The following is a 22,026-nucleotide window of genomic DNA, read 5'->3' as shown; positions in this document are numbered from 1 at the left end:
TCTAATATTCAACGAGAATGAGGATACAACATATCCGAACTTATGGGACACCTTGAAAGCAGTGCTACGAGGGAAGTTCATTACACTAAGTGCCCATATGAAGAAAACAGAGGATAGTCACATAAATGAATTAACAGCCCAACTGAAAACCTTAGAACAGAGAGAAGCGAATTCACCCCGCAGGAGCAGACGCCAGGAAATAATCAACTTCAGGGCTGAAATCAACAAAATAGAAACCAGGAAAACAATACAAAAAATCAATGCAACAAAGAGTTGGTTTTTTGAGAAAATCAACAAGATAGATAAACCTTTATCCAAATTAACGAAAAAGCAGAGACAGTACATGCAAATTAACAAAATCAGAAACGAAATGGGGAACATAACAACAGACACAGAGGAAATCCAGTCAATTTTCAGGTCATACTTCGAAAATCTGTATTCCATAAAAATTGAAAATTCAAAGGAAATGGACAAGTTTCTGGATAACTATCACTTACCAAAATTAAATCAAGAACAGACAAACAACTTAAATAGACCTATAACCCGAAATGAAATAGAAGCAGTCATCGGAAGCCTTCCAACCAAAAAAAGTCCAGGGCCAGATGGATTCAGTGCAGAATTCTACCAGACATTCAAGGAAGAACTAATACCACTACTCCTCAAACTGTTCCACAAGATAGAAACAGAAGGTTTATTGCCAAACTCTTTTTATGAGGCCACAATAACTTTGGTACCCAAACCTCACAAAGACACAACTAAGAAAGAAAACTACAGACCAATATCCCTGATGAACATCGATGCAAAAATACTCAATAAAATAATGGCAAACTGAATTCAAAAATACATGAGAGAAATCATCCACCATGATCAAGTAGGCTTCATACCTGGATTGCAGGGATGGCTTAACATACGAAAATCTATCAACGTGATCCACCATATAAACAAACTGAAAAAGAAAAACCATATGATTATCTCCCCAGATGCGGAAAAAGCCTTCAATAAAATTCAACACCCTTTCATGATAAAGGTATTAGAGAGGTCAGGGATAACAGGAACATACCTAAACATAATAAGAGCAATATACAGCAAACCAACTGCCAACATCAAACTGAATGGAGAGAAACTTAAGTCAATTCCTCTAAAATCAGGAACAAGACAAGGCTGTCCTCTCTCTCCATATCTCTTCAATATCGTACTAGAAGTTCTAGCTAATGCTATAAGACAACAAAAGGAGATCAAGGGCATCCAAATTGGAAAGGAAGAAGTCAAACTGTCTCTATTTGCAGATGATATGATAGTTTACATAAGTGACCCAATAAACTCTACCAGGGAACTCCTACAGCAGATAAACACCTTCAGCAAACTAGCAGGATACAAGATAAACTCAAAAAAATCAGTAGCCCTATTTTTTTCAGACGACAAAGAGAAAGAAGTCAGAGAAACATCACCCTTTACAATAGCCACAAGCAACATAAAGTATCTTGGTGTAACGCTTACCAAACAAGTAAAAGATCTATATAATAAGAACTTTGTGACTCTAAAGAAAGAAATTAAAGAAGATACCAGAAAATGGAAAGACCTCCCATGCTCTTGGTTAGGTAGGATAAACATAGTAAAAATGGCAATCTTACCAAAAGCAATCTACAGATTCAATGCAATCCCCATTAAAATCCCACCACAATTCTTCACCGACCTTGAAAGGATAATAATCAACTTTATATGAAAAAACAAAAGACCCAGGATAGCCAAAACAACCCTATACAATAAAAGAACTTCAGGAGGCATCACCATTCCTGACTTCAAGCTCTACTACAGAGCTATAGTTCTGAAAACAGCCTGGTATTGGCATAAAAATAGACAGGTAGATAATGGAATCGAATTGAAAATCCTGATATTAATCCATGCACCTATGAACACCTGATTTTCGACAAAACAGCTAAAATTATACAATGGGGCAAAGACAGCATCTTCAACAAATGGTGCTGGCACAATTGGATGAGGGTGTGTAGAAGACTGCAGATAGACCCATGTCTGTCGCCATGCACAAAACTCAAGTCCAAATGGATCAAAGACCTCAACATCAATCCAGCCACATTGAACCTATTAGAAGAGAAAGTAGGAGGTACCCTTGAACAAATTGGTATAGGAGACCGCTTCTTGAACATAACTCCAGGGGCACAGACACTGAAAGAAACAATTAATAAATGGGACCTCTTCAAACTTAGAAGCTTCTGTAAGGCAAAGGACACAGTCGACAAGACCAAACGGCAGTCCACTGACTGGGAAAAGATTTTCACTAATCCTATATCTGACAAAGGGCTGATCTCCAAAATATACAAAGAACTCAAGAAACTAGTCAACAAAACACCAAATAACCCTATTAAAAAATGGGGTACAGAACTGAAGAAAGAATTCTCAATGGAGGAAATCAAAAAGGCTGAAAGACACTTAAGAAAATGCTCCACATCCTTAGCTATCAGGGAAATGCAAATCAAAACAACTTTGAGATACCATCTTACTCCTGCCAGAATGGCTAAAATTAGAAACACCAGTGATGACTTATGTTGGAGAGGATGTGGAGAAAGGGGAACACTCCTCTACTGCTGGTGGGAGTGCAAACTCATACAGCCATTATGGAGATCAGTATGGCGGTTCCTCAGGAAAATGGGAATTAGTTTACCACAGGACCTGGCAATCCCCCTCTTAGGCATATTCCCAAAGGATTCACATCCATGCAACAAAGACATCTGTTCAACTATGTTCATAGCAGCACTATTTGTAATAGCAAGAACCTGGAAGCAACCTAGATGCCCTTCAATTGAAGAATGGTTAATGAAGATGTGGCACATCTACACAATGGAATATTACTCTGCAGAAAAAAATAATGGTATCTTGAAATTCGCAGGCAAGTGGATGGCACTTGAAGAAACCATCCTGAATGAGGTAACCCAGTCACAAAAAAAGGAACACAGTATGTACTCACTCATATATGGATTTTAGAACTAGATCAAATGATCACCAGCTTATAATTCACATCACCAGAGGAACTAGGATACAAGTTGTATTCTAAGAGATTCATATAAAGTCCCTCACAGAACTGGGAAGGGACAAGTACCCCAGACCTCAGGTAAAGTGGGGGAAGACAGCTAATGGAGAGAGAAGTAGGAGTAAATGAGAGGGAGGAGAGGAAGGCATGTGCGACAAGGAGGCTTGAGCCTGGTTAGGAATGGAAAATAGGAAAGAGAGAGAGAGAGAGAGACAGAGACAGAGAACATAAAAGAGGGAGCCAATATTGGTTTGAAGATAAAGTTGAACACAAAGAAAGGTCGAGGGAACTACAAGACTGCTCCCAACTAACAATCTCAGCTTCCGTGGCAAGGCTATCATAAATGCCCTTCCCGGAGAGTGAGATCAACAACTAACTTCTCCATGGAGTCCTCAACTAATGCCTGTTGAAAACAGGAGCAAACACCCATACATAAACCCTGAGCCGAACTAGAACCCAGAAGCAGACAGAGAGGACAAGACCATGCGGTAGAAGTACATAGAGACAGCTTACCTGAACAAGGAGGAGCTAAGGGTCACTAGACTGATAGCTGGGAAGCCAACAGGGGACTGACTCGGACCTCCCTGAATATGGGTCTCAGCCAGAAGGTCTGAGCAGTCTAAGAGACCTCAGACAGTGGAGCCAGGATGTATCCCTGGTGCACAAAAGGACTTTGCAAACATATCCCCCATGGAGGGATAACTGCCTTATTCTAGAGATAGGAGAGAAGCCCTAGTCCCTACTTCACAGGACCTGTCAGATCTACATGACCCCAGCTGGATGGCATTCCCCTATATATGGTATTGTGGTGGGGGGGTTGGGAGGGGAGGGTGTTTAGAGTGCATGGGAGAGGGCAGAGAGGGCAAAAGGGAGGGAAGGAGGGAGGGAGGGCTGGAGGGGAGGGAGGGAGGGAAGGAGAGGAAACTGGGATCGACAGGTAAAATAATAAATTAAAAAAAAAAACGCTTTGACTCCAAAATTTAAGTTGAAGAACAAGTTACTGGGGAAAAGTATTTCTATTTTTGTTTCCACAGAAAATGAAAAGATGTGGATTCCTTACAGACTAATGTGGTTTGATCACACCAGACCACCTGAAACAGAGTACAAGCTGATCCTACATTCCAAACAGCTGGACAAAACAGCCCTACAGACTACAGCTAGGATATCTGAATCTTCTTCGAATCCCCCAAGACAGTGCCCCTTACCAGCAGGAAGTAGTTTGGAAAGAACGACGCCCAAATTCCCAAATATTGTGTATAAATGTTTGTTTTAATTGGACTTTGTTATATAAAATTAAATAAAAAAATAAATAAAAAATAAAAAAAAAATAAAAAAAAGACTGAATGACAAACACATGTGCTCTAGTTTACAGGCTTAAACATTCAGGATTGTTTCAGAAACTTACTTTTTCCTTATTTACTTATAATAACTTCATGCAAAATAGGTTATCACAGTTAATTACCTTGAAGTGGCTTGTTTTGTGAAATGGAATGAGGATAAAACAGATAAGCCCTGTAGAACTTCAAACACTTGAAGTTAGTATTTAAAAGAAATGGGGTCAATATGAATTAAGGGAGTAGATATGTTTAGTAACTAGAAATACTCAAGTGTATTAACTTACAAAAGAATTTATGTATGGAATGTACTTAATCACACAAGTCCCAGACCATTAATTACCATTATATATAATTAGTACAAAGAAGAAATTCTCACTTTTCCAAATGCTTTGGGTATTTGCCAATAACTCTCTGTTTTTCCTCTAATGAGAAGACTTAATATATATTTGTTATCAACTCTCAAAGGAAACCAAAATTAAAATTTGTCCTAATCTAAAGGAAGATTGCAAACACAATTTTGATGTGAAGGTGGTTTCCTTAAATACATATTCAGGACCCATTAGTAGTCTTTCATGTATTGTCAAGAAATTTCTCTAGCAAACAAGAAAGCCAGAGATTCTACATGATCATCATTGCATTATCTTTGCTAGCCTATTAACTCATTCTGTTTCCCTTTAATTACCAAGAAATTAACAAGATATCTCTAAATGGATAAATCAGATTCAGAAGTTAATAAAGTAATTCACATGTATATGTTAATAAAGCATATAAAAATGGGGATAGAGACTGACAGGCACATACACACATGCACAAAAACACAAAGAGTGAGAGAGAAAGAAATCCTCAGGTGGGCCTTGTTTCCTTCTGTCCTGGGGTCACAGTTTCAAGAGCTCTACAGTTCAGTGGTTATTTAAGCAAAACTGACCACCTGTCATGAGGGAACTGATCTACCTTCCTTCACACTGGAAGGTTATGGCCAAACCCAATTTTCATTTTTAAGTTTCTTTCACTTTGTATCTTTCTATATTTTAACTGCAGTGGGACTGGTGGGAGATGGCAGAAATGAGACACATAAGTATTTTTTCTCTTAAATGAGCACAGTTGAGAGTTTGGGAGTCCTGAACTTCTCCCAGCAGTGACTGAGCTGCTGGGAGCTAGTCTTCAAACACAGCGGGAACTTTAATGAACAGTGGGAGAGATGTCTCCATACACATCTTTGAATGATAAGAATAAAAAGATTACAGTGAATGAAAGACACTACTGAAAATGCTGCTTCTCATGGAGTCTGAAATATTTCCTTCTTTGGTGGGGGAATATCAATTTGGGATCACATGCATTGCAGCTGGCATTGTTTTTTTATTGTGTTCTTATGAATTTGTGATAAGTTGACAGGGTCTGAAAACATGCAAAAGCAACAATGCTAAATAGGAAGATTAATGTGCTAGAGAAAATGAAGTTGTAGATGTTTAGGTGCCTTTCCATAAATTTCTTATATCAAAGGCACATGATATTTTATTTGATAAATAAAAGGCAAGATACTGAATAATTTGATTAGATATTGCAATATGTACACCTTATTAACAAGAGCTCATTGAAATTCAAGACTTACCCAGAAACTCAGACACAAAAAAATAGGTATTGCCTATCCATCTGGTGTTATTGGGTGATAGCAAAGAAAAATTTGCCCCAAAAAAGGGAGAAATAGCAGATATCCATAAAAACAAGATTTTAAGATTCAGCAACATATTTATTTATTTATTTATTTATTTATTTATTTATTTATTTATTTAAAATGTGCCTCCTTGACCCATTTAAATGGAATTTCTTATGATGTTACTGCTTCCAAACACACACCTCAGGGAACAAGACACTGCTCTGTGACTAATCTCTACCACACTGGCTTTGTTGTTGTTGTTTTGAAAATATCTTTTTCTTAGAAGATAAAACATTTGAGTCACCCTCTCCAATAAGCATAGTTCACACTAGCCAGTCCTAAGAATTATTTGCATGTGCCAGCGGTTTACTTGAGATAGACTTCTAGGAAGTAGTTTCAAAAATCTCAGTAAGTACAAGAGCTCTAGCCTCAAAAACCTTACACCTTAGCATGTTTATTATGCCTCAAAATATGTTTTCTATCAAAAGAGCTGTGTTGTCACTACCTTCATACTCCAATCCTGGATTATGGTTCTTCTGTTGTCCACATCTCTACCCTGAATCATAAGTCCACAAGCTCTTGCAGGTCTGATTGATGGTGGCAAAGCAGCTCTCTTCAGGGGAAGTCTTCCAAGAGGTACTTAGTGAGTTAGCTAGAATGTTACATGCAAATGACAGAGACTGAGAAACTTTGATGACAGAATTCAATTTCTTCACAGTTCTGTACTTTGTAAGTCCACAGTCATGTGGATGTCATAGCCTCCTTCTTGGTTTTCATTATCTATGGGTGCTCTGTGTGTTCTTATCTTCTCAGAGTAGATTAAATCACAAAAGCCAACATCATTTTTAGCTTAATTGTGTAATGCAAGGCTCCCTCTCACAACTGCATTCACATTTTCTGAGACATTCAAAGTTAATGCTTCCACATATGAATTGTAATGAAGTGGAAAGTCATACCAGAACACCGCACATAATGGAGTGACCAATGACACCTATCAGTGGTGACTATGCACATAGCCTGAAGCGTGAACTCAGACACTGATCCATCTGAAGGGGCAATCCTGGTGAATCTGGATAGAACCATCATCATAGTACTTCCACTGCTATCCAAAAGTGCTGGATCATGATGACAGCAGACTCCATGATTGGGTAACACATTTCACAGAAAATTACAGTCTTTCCTTCCTGGAGGATATAATGCGCAAATTTTCAACTTTTATATCACTCACTTATCTTTTTTTTTCATTTTTTTGTTAGTTTGATTGTTTGTTTGGTTTGTTTCTTTGTTTTTGTTTGTTTGTTTTGTTTTTTGAGAAAGGGCTTCTCTGTGTAGATTTGAAGGTTGTTCTGGAACTGGCTCTTGTAGACCAGGCTGGTCTGGAACTCACAGTGATCTACCTGCCTCTGCCTTATGAGGGCTGGGATTAAAGGCATATGCCACCAACCAACTCGCTCACTTTTCTTCTTACAGTTTGCACTTTATTATGACCAGAAATTAGTGGACAAAGCATCATCTAATTTCATCCTCCTGAATGTCTGTACCCTTCTTTGCCCAGACTCAGCTACTCCTAGTCACCTGTGGTCAGACTCTGCCAACAACTCCACATTATTAATTCTTTCACCCCCAAAATATACATGTTTTGTTACTTTTCCTTTCTTAAGATAGTCCAGTCATTTTTAGATAAGATAATGATTTTCAATAGACACTTAGAATAACATTTTCAAATTCAAATGCTTTTCTTCACATGTTAAGTACATGATAAATAAATCTACCTGCACCTGCATAGCTGCCCACCAAACTTATTTTTCTTAATATATTTCCTAGTGCAGCTCATTTTTAAATCTATTCAGAGAGATTTTAAAATGAAATGCCTACTTTATAACATGGTTCAAGTATAATTTAAAAAATGTATAAAAGGATGAAAAATAAATGGAAGAGATGTGTTTATTTTATAACATCAGGAATGATGCTTACAGTCAATGATCAAGAGTATATAAATTAGAGTACAACCCAAAAAGAAAAAAGAAAAATGATCCACAAGACACAATATTATAAAATTCCAGGAACCTTGGGTATTTGATAAAAACTAAAATATTTCAGAAAAGAGAAAATTAACTTTATTTTTTTTAATTTATATAACCAAGTCCATTTAAATGAAAACAAACATTTATAGACAATATTTGGGAATTTGGGCGTCATTCTTTCCAAACTACTTCTGCTGGAAAGGGGTGCTGTCATGGGGGATTCGAAGAAGATTCACAAATCCTGGCTGTAGTATGTAAGGCTGCTTTGTCCAGCTGTTTTGAATGTAGGATCACCTGGTACTCTGTTTCAGGTGATCTGGCTGGATCAAACCACATTAGTCTGGAAGGAATCCACATCTTTTCATTTTCTGTGGAAACAAAAATAGAAATCGTTTTCCCCAGTAACTTGTCCTTGAACTTAAATTTTGGAGTCAAAGCAATTTTTTTAATTTAATTTATTATTTTACGTGTCGATCCCAGTTCCCTCTCCCTCCCTCCCTTCCTCCCTTCCTCCCTTCTTCCTTCCCTCCTTCCCTCCCTTTTACCCTCTCTGCCCTCTCACATGCACTCTAACCACCCTCCCCTCCCATCCCACCCCACCCCAATTCCATATGTAGGGGAATGCCATCCAGTTGGGGTCATGTAGATCTGACAGGCCATGTGAAGTAGGGCTTCTCTCCTGTCTCTAGGTTAAGGCAGTTATCCCTCCATGGGGGATACAAAGTCATTTTGTGCACCAGGGATACACTCTTGCTCCACTGTCTGAGGTCCCTTACACTGCTCAGTCCTTCTGGCTGAGACCCATATTCAGGGGGGCCTGAGTCAGTCGAAAACTGGCTTCCCAGCCATCAGTCTTGTGGCCCTTAGCTCGTCCTTGTTCAGGGAAGCTGTCTCTATGTGTTTCTGCCTCCTGGCCTTGTCTTCTCCATCTGCATCTGAGTTCTACTTCGACTCAGTGTTTATGTATGGGTGTTTGCTCCTGTTTTCAACAGGCATTAGTTGAGGGCTCCATGGACAAGGTAGTTGTTGATCTCACTCTCCAGGAAGGGCATTTATGGTAGCCTTTCCATGGAAGCTCAAATTATTAGTTGGCAACAGTGTTGTAGTTCTCTAGGCCTTTCTTTATGTTCAATTTTATCTTCAAACCAATATTGGCTCCCTCTTTTATGTTCTCTCTCTCTCTTTCCTGTCTTCTATTCCTAACCAGGCTCGATCTTCCCGGTCCCACATGTTTTTCTTTCCTCCCCCTCGTTTTCTCCTACTTCTGTCTCCATTTGCTGTCCCCCCCCCCTGAGCTCTGGGGGAATTGTCCCTTCCCAGTTCTGTGAGGGACTTTATATGAATCTATTAGAATACACCTTGTATCCTAGTTCCTCTGGTGGTGTGAATTATAGGCTGGTGATCCTTTGCTCTAAGTCAAAAATCCATATATGAGTGAGTACATACTGTGTTCCTCTTTTTGTGACTGGGTTACCTCATTCAGGATGGTTTCTTCAAGTGCCATCCACTTGCCTGCGAATTTCAAGATACCATTTTTTTTTCCTGCAGAGTAGTATTCAATTGTGTAGATGTGCCACATCTTCATTAACCATTCTTCAATTGAGGGGCATCTAGGTTGCTTCCAGGTTCTTGCTATTACAAATAGTGCTGCTATGAACATAGTTGAACAGATGTCTTTGTTGCATGGATGTGAATCCTTTGGGTATATGCCTAAGAGGGGGATTGCCAGGTCCTGTGGTAAACTAATTCCCATTTTCCTGAGGAACCGCCATACTGAGCTCCAAAATGGCTGTATGAGTTTGCACTCCCACCAGCAGTGGAGGAGTGTTCCCCTTTCTCCACATCCTCTCCAACATGAGTCATCATTGGTGTTTCTAATTTTAGCCATTCTGACAGGAGTAAACCAAGCCTCACAAAGACACAACTAATAAAGAAAACTACAGACCAAAATCCCTGATGAACATCGATGCAAAAATACTCAATAAAATACTGGCAAGCCGAATCCAAGAATACCTCAGAGAAATCACACAACTGGGTCTTTTGTTTTTCCATATAAAGTTGATTATTATCCTTTCAAGGTCGGTGAAGAATTGTGGTGGGATTTTAATGGGGATTGCATTGAATCTGTAGATTGCTTTTGGTAATATTGCTGTTTTTACTATATTTATCCTACCTATCAAAGAGCATGGGAGATCTTTCCATTTTCTGGTGTCGTCTTTAATTTCTTTTTTATAGCCACAAAGTTCTTGTTATATAGGTCTTTCACTTGTTTGGTAAGGTTTACCCAAAGTTTCTTTATGTTGTTTGTGGCTATTGGAAAGTGTGAAGTTTCTCTGATCTCTTTCTCTGCCTTTGTTGTCGGAATAAAGTCGGGATACTGATTTTTTTGAGTTTATCTTGTATCCTGCTAGTTTGCTGAAGGTGTTTATCAAATGTAGTAGTTCCCTGGTAGAGTTTATTGGGTCACTTGTGTAAACCATCATATCATCTGCAAATAGAGCAAGTTTGACTTCTTCCTATCCAACTTGGATCCCCTTGATCTCCTTTGGTTGACTTATAGCTTTAGGAAGAACTTCAAGTACAATATTGAAGAGATATATAGAGAGGACAGCCTTGTCTTGTTCCTCAGTTTAGAAAATTGGCTTAATTTTCTCTCCATTCAGTTTGATGTTGGCAGTTGGTTTGCTATATATTGCTTTTATTATGTATAGGTATGTTCCTGTTAACCCTGATCTCTCCAAGACCTTTATTATGAAAGGGTGTTGAATTTTGTCAAAGGCTTTTTCAACATCAAGGTAAATGATCATTTGGTGTTTCTTTTTCAGTTTGTTTATATGGTATATCACGTTGATAGATTTTCTTATGTTAAACCATCCCTGCCATCCAGGGATGAAGCCTACTTGGTCATGAGGGATGATTTCTCTGATGTATTGCTGGATTCAGTTTTCCTGTATTTATTGAATATTTTTGCATTGATGTTCATCAAGGATATTGGTGTGTAGTTTTGTTTCTTAGTTGTCTCTTTGTAAGGCTTGGGTACCAAGGTATTTGTGGACTTGTAGAAAGAGTTTGGCACTGAACCTTCTGTTTCTATTATGTGGAACAGTTTGAGGAGTAGTGGTATTAGTTCTTCCTCGAATTTCTGGTAGAATTGTGCACTGAAGCCATCTGGCCCTGGGCTTTTTTTGGTTGGAAGGCTTTCGATGACTGCTTCTATTTCATTGCGGGTTATAGGTCTATTTAAGTTGTTTGTCTGTTCTTGATGTAATTTTGGTAAGTGAACATGATCCAGAAATTTGTCTATTACCTTTGAATAATCAAATTTTGTGGAATACAGGTTTTTCAAAGTATAGACCTCAAAATTGTCTCGATTTCCTCTGTGTCCATTTTTATGTCCCTTCTTTTTTTCTGATTTTGTTAAATTGCATGTTCTCTCTCACTTTTTCATTAGTTTGAATAAAGGTTTGTCTATCTTGTTGATTTTCTCAAAAAACCAACTCTTTGTTGAATTGATTTTTTTTGTATTGTTTTCCTGGTTTCTGTTTTGTTGATGTCAGCTCTCAAATTGATTATTTCCTGGCGTCTAGTACCTGTTGGAAACAGAATCAAACACCCATACCTAAACACTGAATCGAACTAGAATCTAGATGCAGAGGGAGAAGACCAGATTGCAGAGACACATAGAGACAGGTGATCTGAACAAGGACGAACTAACGCCCTCCCCCCTTAGACTGATAGCTGGGAATACAGCATGGGTTTGACTCAGCCCCCCATGAATATGGGTTTCAGCTAGAGGGACTGAGCAGTCTAAGGGACCTCAAACAGTGGGATCAAGATGTATTCCTGATGCACAAAAGTACCTTGGGGACACATCCCCCATAGAGGGATACCGCCTTAACCTAGAGACAGGAGAGAAGTCCTAGTCCCTTCTTCAAATGAGTTGACAGATTTACATGACCCCACCTGGATGGCATTGCCCTACATGTGGATTTGGGGTGGTTGGATGGGAGGGGAGGGTGGTCAGGGTGCATGTAAGGGGACAGAGAAGGTAAGAGGGAGAGAGGGAGGAAGGGAGGGAGGGAAGGAAGGAGAGAGAAAGAAAGGGAACTGGGATCGGTACGTAAAATAAAAAATAATAAAAACAAGGAAAAAAAATTTAAAAAAGATCTTTTCCCAGGCTGTGGGCTGCTGTTTGGTCTTGTCAACTAAGTCCTTTGCCTTACAAAAGCTTATCAGTTTGAGGAGGTCCCATTTATTAATTGTCGATCTCAGTGTTTGTGCTACTGGAGTTATATTCAGGAAACTGGCTTCTGTACCAATTTGTTATAGAGTACCTCCCACTTTCTCTTCTAAGAGGTTCAGTGTGGCTTTATTTATGTTGAGGATACCTACTCTCAACTTCTCTTATTTCAATAAAATAGACAGAAAGCCATTTAGAAATTTGTTAGGAATAGAAACACATGCAGTTTTGTTCATCCAAAAAAGAATGAAATAATGACATTAGCAGAAAATGAACAGAACAGGGAAGTATTATTCTAAGGGAAATATACCACACTTAGAAAACTATTGTTTCTTCATATATATATATATATATATATATATATATATATATATATAATAAATGCTTATCTATGACATAAAAAAAGAGAGTGGGGCACTAGCCTTACATATGAGTGGATAAGGGATTGGAAGAAATGTGGTGGCTCAAAGTATAAAGGAAGGTATCTACAGAAATATATACAGAATCCTTTATACTATTCACAATATAGAAACTTACTTTAACAAACAAATGAAGGAAAATTCTTCATCATATACATTCAATTCAGGAACAAGTACCTTTGAAAATGGATTTCAAAATAAAGTGAATTGTTTATTTTCAGTTGGGGATTCTTATTTTCATACATTAATATAGTATGTGTTTTAGAAATAACTGGAGTAGGATAAAAGAAAAGGACAAAGTTATATATGATAAACATGTCTTAATTTGTATTGGCTGCCATAAAATAGAAACATCCCACAACACGATGGCTTCAACCTCAGAAAGATGTACTCTGATCATTCTGGAGGATGTGAAGTCTGACATAGTTTCTGGTGAGGGTACTTTCTGGCACATAAATGTCTACTTATCTCTCACTTTGCCTTTTGTCTTGGAGCAGTAGAAGGTGAGAGAATATAAAAGGTTGTAACTCTTCCAGTTTAGGTAATTATAGTCACCACTGGCCACTCTTCCTCTTCTCATAAAAATATCAATTATATTGGATCCTGGCCTCAGAATTATACCCTAACCAAGGTTTAATTATCTTTCAAGAATCCTACTTAGTATTAAAATATATGGTTTTATATTATTGGGTCCAGCTCAGCACCTAGAAGCAAGCATAAGGAAAAAGAAGTATTAAGAATAATACTACAATATAGGAAGCTGGGAAAAGAGGGACTATGTCTATACATATGATGGATGTGCAGAAGTTTGTAAGAAGTGACTCACAAGGCAACAACGTGTTTTAAAAAGAACTATACAGAGTGTAAAGCCAACAACACTGCATTCTTTGCACACACATTACTTGCTCATCAACTAAATCCATGCTGCATGTCTACTATATGAATCAAATGAAAATAATAATTTTATACCCAGAACTTGTGAATGAAAGATATCCTACTATATGAAATAAATTGAAAGGAAAATATTAATACTTAAAAGTAAGTCATATACAGTAGAACCAGGATGTATCCCTGGTGCACAAAAGAACTTTGGGAGCACATTCCCCATGGAGGGATACTCCCTTAACCTTGAGGCAGGAGGGAGGGCCTAGTCTCTACTCCAAATGACTTGACAGATTTAGATGACCCCTCCAGGAAGGCATCACTCTACATGTGGAGTAGGGGGTGATGGAATTGGAGGGTGATCAGGGGTCATGGGAGGGTGTAAGAGAGGGAAAGAGGGAGGGAGAAACAGAGAGGGAACTGGGATCAATACATAAAATAAGAAAACTATATAAATAATAAAAAAATAAGTCATATAATGGAAAATTGTTGTCATGGCTAGTTCCTATGTCAACTGGCACAGTCTATTATCATTTGAGATGACAGAAGCTCAAATCAAAAAAATACCCATAGAATTGGGCTTTTGGCAAGCAATTAGTGATTGCTGTTAGAGAATCCAGTCCATTGTGTGCCTGTTCACCACTGCTGGTCCTGGGTTGACCACGCTAGGGGATCAAGAGTGCAAGTGACACTTCTTCATAGCCTGCACATCCACTTCTGCTTCCAGGTTTCCTCCCAGATTGAGCTCCAACCTTAATGTATTTGAAAGGAATGAAGTTTTGGGTGTTTAATCCACACAAGCCCTTTTTTCTTTCCAATGTTGCTTTTGATCACATTGCTCTTTACAGCAATATTAACTCTAAGAGCTGTGAAAATATCACTAACAATGAAAACATCTTCAAACCCATGTTCTAAAGGAGGATATGTTTTGTATTTTTCTTCTTCCCTTTGCCCCTTCTTACCAATCTTCTTCATAACAAAAGTACAGAATGAAATTACCAATGTTGTCACCCACCTGTAAGTTTTTAAGATGTATATCACCCTTTGGAAATTCACACAGCCTACTTGAACCTGCTTTTAATCCTATACAAAATTGTTTTCACCTGGACAATTTTTCAATTACTTTGTGAATAGTTTACAGGGGCATCACATGCTTAAATAATGTTGTTCTATGAAAAAGTTGAAATTCTTATGTTTTACTAAAGTTTCTAAAGAAAGTGGCAATGGAAGGTAGCACAAACCATGATCTTTGGGGAAATTTCCTCAAGGTCGCTTCACCATATGCTTGTCAGAGAGATAAGGGCCATTTTATTGGTAGAAATTAAATCCTTGCCATTGCAATATAATTATCCCCAGTGATCACTAGTTCCTGTGGTGTCCTTCACACTCAAGCCTTGACACTGACAATCTGGTCACTTCTGGGGAATCCATAGTGCCCTCGGGACACAGCAAGAGGACTGGCCCTATTTCAGATCATATCATTGTCCTCTTTCTAATAAGAATTTCCATATATTTTTAATTAAATACAACACTTAATTTATTAAATCCCTAGGTGTCTAATTTAGGTTGATATGTACTCATTTGTTCTGAAACTCATGATAGGTAGTATTTGCAATATCTGTAAATTGACAACCTGCAAGACTTTATGGAAATGTTAATGCAAGTCATATTCAATTCTAGCACATCTGACTTCACACATTTATGATGAAGCTTCAAATCCTACTGTGCCTTCCTTATAATTTGCAGAGTTTATATAGAATAATATCTGAGAATTGTCCACAGTTGGTTTGCCAATGACCTTTCCTGATTAATAAAAGTAGAAAAACAAACAAACAAACAAAAAATCTATACCCAGGAAAAGAATGTGGATAGACTGAACATTATGCAAAGTAAATGATGCAAACACATGGTACAAAACAGAAGGAGCCATGAAAGTGTGAAAAACACTTACTTTCTAGGTGAATGCTGTAGATAACACATGAGGACTAGTTCATCATTGCTGAGTTACCAAGCCAAAGGAAATAACTACAGATCTAACATAGAAACGATAACAGATTTCCTTTCCAAAGAATGGAATCATTTAATCATGGGGCCCCTTTTAAAGGATACCTTTTGGGATTTTAAACATCTGCAAAGTAAAGTGTTTAGTGATCATTTTCTCTACTTAATTCGCCCAACAACTTCTGGGAAACGTTAATTGAGTAACCACTAATTACAACAGTGACAGTGATTTTCTCCTTTTCCCTGTTTATTTTGTCTACATGCAGTTAACTTGGATGCAAGTATGCAATTTTATCTTGATGTTTGTGTCATGTGTTTATTTCTTTTCAGTTAAACCATGAGACCCTGAAGCTTTACTTCTCAATGGGTCTCTCTCTCTCTGTCTCTCTTTGTGTTTGTGTGTGTGTGTGTGTGTGTGTGTGTGTGTGTGTGTGTGTGTGTGTGTATTTTCATTTAGGGCACAATGTGAACCATACATGAAAACACTCCAATAAAAACTATCTAACACTCAGAATTAACTAATTTGAGCTGCTACATAGTGCCAGGCAGTGGAAACACTAAAACAAATTGTAAGTTTTCTAATTCCATTTATAGGCAGATTTACTATGATATTGCAGAACTGCTCCCTAGAAAGGGGATTTATTCTGACTGTCTTCAGCTTCCCTTTGATCTACCTTACTATACATAAGATATCAAGAAGTAGGGGATATCATTTCAACCAAAGTTCCTTCAGTGAGTGCTCTGAGTATGGACTATTTTGGAAGGGAGTTTGTCAGAGGGATGCTCTGATAGTAGTAATAGAACCCTACAGAATCTGTTGGCATATTTCCAACTCCCTAGAAAACAGAAGGAATACAGGCCTGTGCTTTCAGGGATGTAACAAAGGATAATCACCCCAAGCTGTATATCAGTGCTACCCATTCATTGCATTTTAGTTCTTAGTTAATTACAGTGTAGCAGCAAGTAATGTCTCTTCTTTGCATATTTGGAGCCTGGCAAAGAGTAGTTCATCCACACAGCTAATGATTTCAATTTGACTGATTCCTATATAGTGACCTTTCTAGTGTTTAATATTCATTCAATCTAATATGCCACTAATAGAGTACTTGGAAGTATGAAATAACTACTTCACGTGATCACCAGCATGTTACAAAAGGAACAAATAATCAGATTTTAGTGGAAGCTGGGAATAAAATAATGTACAAAAGGAAATTAACCAATTTACAAAAGGTTCTTCCTGTGGATAAATCTGGATACAGAGTATTGGGAGTGCATGTGGTCAATTTCTTCAAACTTCATAAGTAACCTTGTATGTCCTTGAAGCAAGCTCATGAAATGAAAAGTAATTTGTTTTCTGTAAATCTGTAGCAAATGTTAGAACTTTTAATAAAATTTAACAAAATTTTTTTCTTATCTCTCAACTCTTGATCTTATCATTTATCCTGCTGATAGAAAAACATACAGCAATATTAAGATTGAACATAGGAAATGCACGTCAATCACACTTTACTCAAGTGGCTTAAATATGCATATAGGAGGATACTGTTGATTAGAGGAGTCTGAAGTGCCATTCATAAAGGAAGGAGAATGAGACAAAATGCTGGGCACATAAATAAAATGCCTTTCAAGTTTGAAATGGTACAGCACAAGCCTCCAGGTCCGCTAAGGATAAAGTTCCCAAACTTATCAACAGATTCATATGAATGCTGGTAGACTGCTTTGGTGTCCTCAATATACCCTTCCTCAGCCAAGTGGGAAAGGGAAAAATTAACTAGAGGTAGTAGACTACAAGACACATGAGAAAAATCTGTAGGTAGCAAAAAAAAAAAAAAAAAAAAAAAAAAAAAGCCTAAAATGATTCAATATCTGAAGAATATCTGAAGATTCTTAAAGGGAGACAGTAAGAGAGAGGGGAGAGAGGGAAGTGAGAAAAGGAGGAGGGAAAGAAAGACATATAGATTGATTCAGTTAGAACACTACATTTTATAGTTTTTAACTTTGATTAGAAAATTAAAATTGAATTTTTTCCTGGTTCAAATTTTTACTTACATATAGTAGAGGAAAAACTCAAATGTTTGTTTTTTTATTTTTGTTTTTGTTTTGTATTTTGGATGCCATTAAGGATCATCATCTATAGGTAAGTTTCAGAGAAACAGGTAACCATCCCTTCATTATTGAAAGATAAGAAAACACATCAGCTATTTCACTATAGAAAGAGACCCTGAGTACTATCAGTGATTTTGAAAACTGAAACGGCTGGATTTATATAGAATCATACCATAAAACTAGAAAGCCATTGAAGATGATTTCAACTTGCCTGAATAGAAGGACATACTTAAGAATAAGTGTACTTAGATGCCACTTTTCAAATGAATGTTCTCATTTGGGTCAATAAGATACAGTTTATTTTTGAAGTGTGAAATCCAGTAGAAATGGATGAAAGTAAAATTGAGAGAATACATCTAAAGGAGAAAATCTCTTCCAGTACATTATTAATGTTTTTCTTTGTCTGTCAGTGTTCATTGATTAGAAAAAAAAATTTAATCTTCCTAACAAGGATAATGCTGTTAGAAGTGAAAGCAGAAATCAAAGTAATACTTCATATTTAAGAAATACAGAAAATGGAACTTGGAAGCTGTTTGGGTATAAGCAAATTAACTTTGAATCTGTGCATCTATTTTGATTGGACATCCTAGAAATTCCTAGCAATCTAAAACTCCTTATTTTTAATAACACATTTAGGGTTGAAGGTACACTGAAGTTATTCAACCTCTATTAGGGAATTGTGTGTGTGTGTGCGTGTTTGTGTGTGTGTGTGTGTGTGTGTGTGTGTGTGTGTGTGTGTGCATTGCAATGTATCAATAATTAAATTTACCATTTTTGTAATATAATAGCAGTTTACCCTTCTGGTTCTAGGACAACAAATTTGGGAAAATTATAAAATCACACAAAATGATGACCTTAGTGACAAATACAACTGCAACTGTATTAAATTCAATAAAGCCCTGAAAATTAATATTTGATGTCTGCTAACACAAACCTCAAGCAGACAATTGGCATTGCTCACCTTGAGAAGCTCTCCCAAGAAAGTTTTGTTAACCCATTTTAAATGCTAAGACTTCATTGTTGTTTATTTGTATATTGCTATTAGGTGGCATCATTACAAATTTTTTCAATGATATCATCAGTCATGAAGGGACTTCAACAGTCAGCAGGGAAAATTGAGTTGAAACAAAGTGAGAAGGAGAGTAACTATTATGAGCAGTTTAGCACTAGCCTTGTCCCACAGTGGCTTCAGTCACAAATAACACACAGAGATGCTGTATTAGATACAAAACTGTTGGCCTGTTACTAGTGTTTCTTATTGGCTAACTTTGTTTTAAATATAACCCATTCTATTAATTTAAATGTTTCCATGTAGTCTTATCTTACTGGAGAGAGGGTCTATACCTCTTCCTCTCAAGTCCCTACATCTTGACTCCCCTCCACTACATCTCCAAGAATACTCCTTGTCTCCTAGTCCTGCCTATTTTGCCATCCTATTTGCCAACAGTGCTTTATTCATAAGAAAAATATATTTACAAAATGACATCTCCCATCATGTAACTCTTTCTTATTGAGGTACAATTCATTCTTTTCAGCTGATGATATTGAGTCAAGAATAAAAACACAGTGAAATTAAAAAAGCAAATAAACAAATCCACGATGAAATATACATTTGGGGTGCCCTGCTCACAGCCTCCTGGGGAATGAGGACTGTATGTAGGAGAGCCCGCCTTATGGACCTGAACACCTGCGAGTATAATGGTCCCACCTCCACCTTGGGAGGAATCCAGCTATCACACACTTGAAGAGGAGAGATATTGGAATACTGGATCTGTTTGTACCCACAGAAAGAGAACCTTTATCTCGTACCCACCAGGAGAGGAAGAGACCCCACCTGTATACACTGAAATAAGGGATGTTTATACAATAGTATAAGAACACAGTCAACAACAGAAAGATCAATATGATGCCACCAGAGTCTAAGGACTCCACATCAGCAAGACCTGAACATCCCAACACAGATGAAGCAGAAGAGAAATACACTAGAAACAACTTTATGATGATGACAAAGAACCTCAAAAAGGTAATAAGAAAATCCCTTAAGGAAATGGAAGAAAAAACAAATAAAAAATTTTAAGAAATGGAGATAAAAGGCAAATGAAAAAAAATGATAGAAACAATTCAAACAGTGCAAGGCTGTAAAGGTGAAAAGGAGACAATAAAAAAAGACAATATGAAGAAATGCAGGAACTAGAAAAGCTAGGCAAATGTTCAGAACTACAGATGCAAGTATAACCAACAGAATACAAGAGATGGAAGAAAGAATCTCAGGTGTTAAAGATACACCAGGAGAAATAGATTCACTGACCAAAGAAAATCTAAATACCAAAAAATCCCTGATATAAAATATCCAGGAAATATGGGACACTGTGAAAAGGATAAACCTAAAAATAATAAGTATAGAAGAAGGTGAAGAAACCCAACTCAAAGGTGCAGAAAATACATTAAAAAAATTATAGAAGAAAACTTTCCTAACCTAAGGAAAGATATGCCAATGAGAGTATAAGAAGCTTACAGAACACCAAGTAGACTGGACCACAAAAAAGTCCCCTCCCCACATAATAATCAAAATACAAAAACATACAGAAAGCTTGGATAGATATTCTACCAACACTAAGAGAACATGGATGCCAGCCCAGACTACAATACACAGAGAAGCTTTCAATAACTTTAGATGGAGAAATCAAGATATCCCATGAAAAATCCAGATTTAAACAGTACATATCAACTTATCCAGTCCTAAGAAAGTTCTGTAAGGAAAACTCCAGCACAAGGAAGTTAACTACATCCACAAGATAGTAGGCAATAGATAATCTCACTTTAGCAGCAGTTAAAAGAAAAAAAAATGGGGGGGGGATCTACATACCACCAACAACAAAACAAAAACTAAAAGGAATTAACACTCAATGCTCATTAATATCTCTCAATGTTGTTGGTCTCAACTTGCCTATAAAAGATAAAGACTAACAGAATGGATATGAAGACAGAATCTACCCATCAGCTACATATAAGAAACACACCTCAACTTCAAAGAAAGATGTTACCTCAGCAATAAGGTTGGGAAAATATTTTCCAGACAAATGGACAGAAACATCAAACTGGTTTAGCAGTCCTAATATGTAACAAATTAGACTTTAAACAAAAATTAATCAAAAGACAAGAAGAAGTTCTTTCTTATTCATCATAGTATAAATCCATCAAGATGAAGTCTCAATTCTAAACATCTATGCCCAAATAAAATGGGATCCACATGCATAAAAGAAACATTGCAAAACGCAAATTGTACATACTACCTCATACCCTTGTAGTGGGAGAGTTCAACACCAAACTGTGAATATTAGACAGTTCCAATAGAAAGAAACTTAAAAAAGAAATAAAGAAACTAACAGAAGTTAAGACCCAATTGGGTTTGACAGACATTTATAGAACATTTTAACCAAACACAAAGAATATACCCTCTTCTCAGCGAATAACGGGAATCAGTCTACCACAGGACCCAGAAATCCCACTCACTGGCATATACCCAAATGATCCACATTCATGCAACAAGGAAATCTGTTCAACTATGTTCATAGCAGCATTATTTGTAATGGCAAGAACTTGGAAGCAACCTAGATGTTCTTCAACTGAAGAATGGTTAAAAAAGATGTGGCACATTTACGCAATGAAATATTACTAAGAGTGGGGGGGGATGGAATCTGAAACTCATATATCAATTTTAGACATAGAGTAAAGGATAACCAGCATATAATTCAAACCTCCAGAGAAACTAGGATACAAGGAGGCACCTAAGAGATTCATACAAATTTGTAAATTAAAAGGAGGACATAACAATGGACAATGAATAAATTCTGACAATTTTCATGTCATACTTTGAAAACGTATACAAACGTATACAAAATTTGAAAATTCAAAGGAAATGAACAAATTTCTGGATAACTATCACTTACAAAAATTATATCAAGAAAAGCTAAGCAACTTACATAGACCTATAACCCCTAATGAAATAGAAGCAGTCCTTAAAAGCCTCCCAACGATGTGGAGACAGGGGATTACTCCTCCACTGCTGGTGGGAGTGGAAAATTGTACAGCCATTTTGGAGATCTGTATGGCTGTTCCTCAGGAAAATGGGAATCAGTCTACCACAGGACCCAGCAATCCCACTCTTAGGCATATACCTAAATGATCCACACCCATGAAACAAAGACATTTGTTCAACTATGTTCATAGCAGCATTATTTGTAATAGCAAGAAACTGGAAGCAACCTAGATGCCCCTCAACTGAAGAATGGATGATAAACAAGATGTGGCACATTT

Source organism: Phodopus roborovskii, unplaced genomic scaffold (genome assembly GCF_943737965.1).
Source record: "Phodopus roborovskii unplaced genomic scaffold, PHOROB, whole genome shotgun sequence".
In the NCBI taxonomy this organism is placed as follows: Eukaryota; Metazoa; Chordata; class Mammalia; order Rodentia; family Cricetidae; genus Phodopus; species Phodopus roborovskii.
This window is presented reverse-complemented; position numbering follows the sequence as displayed.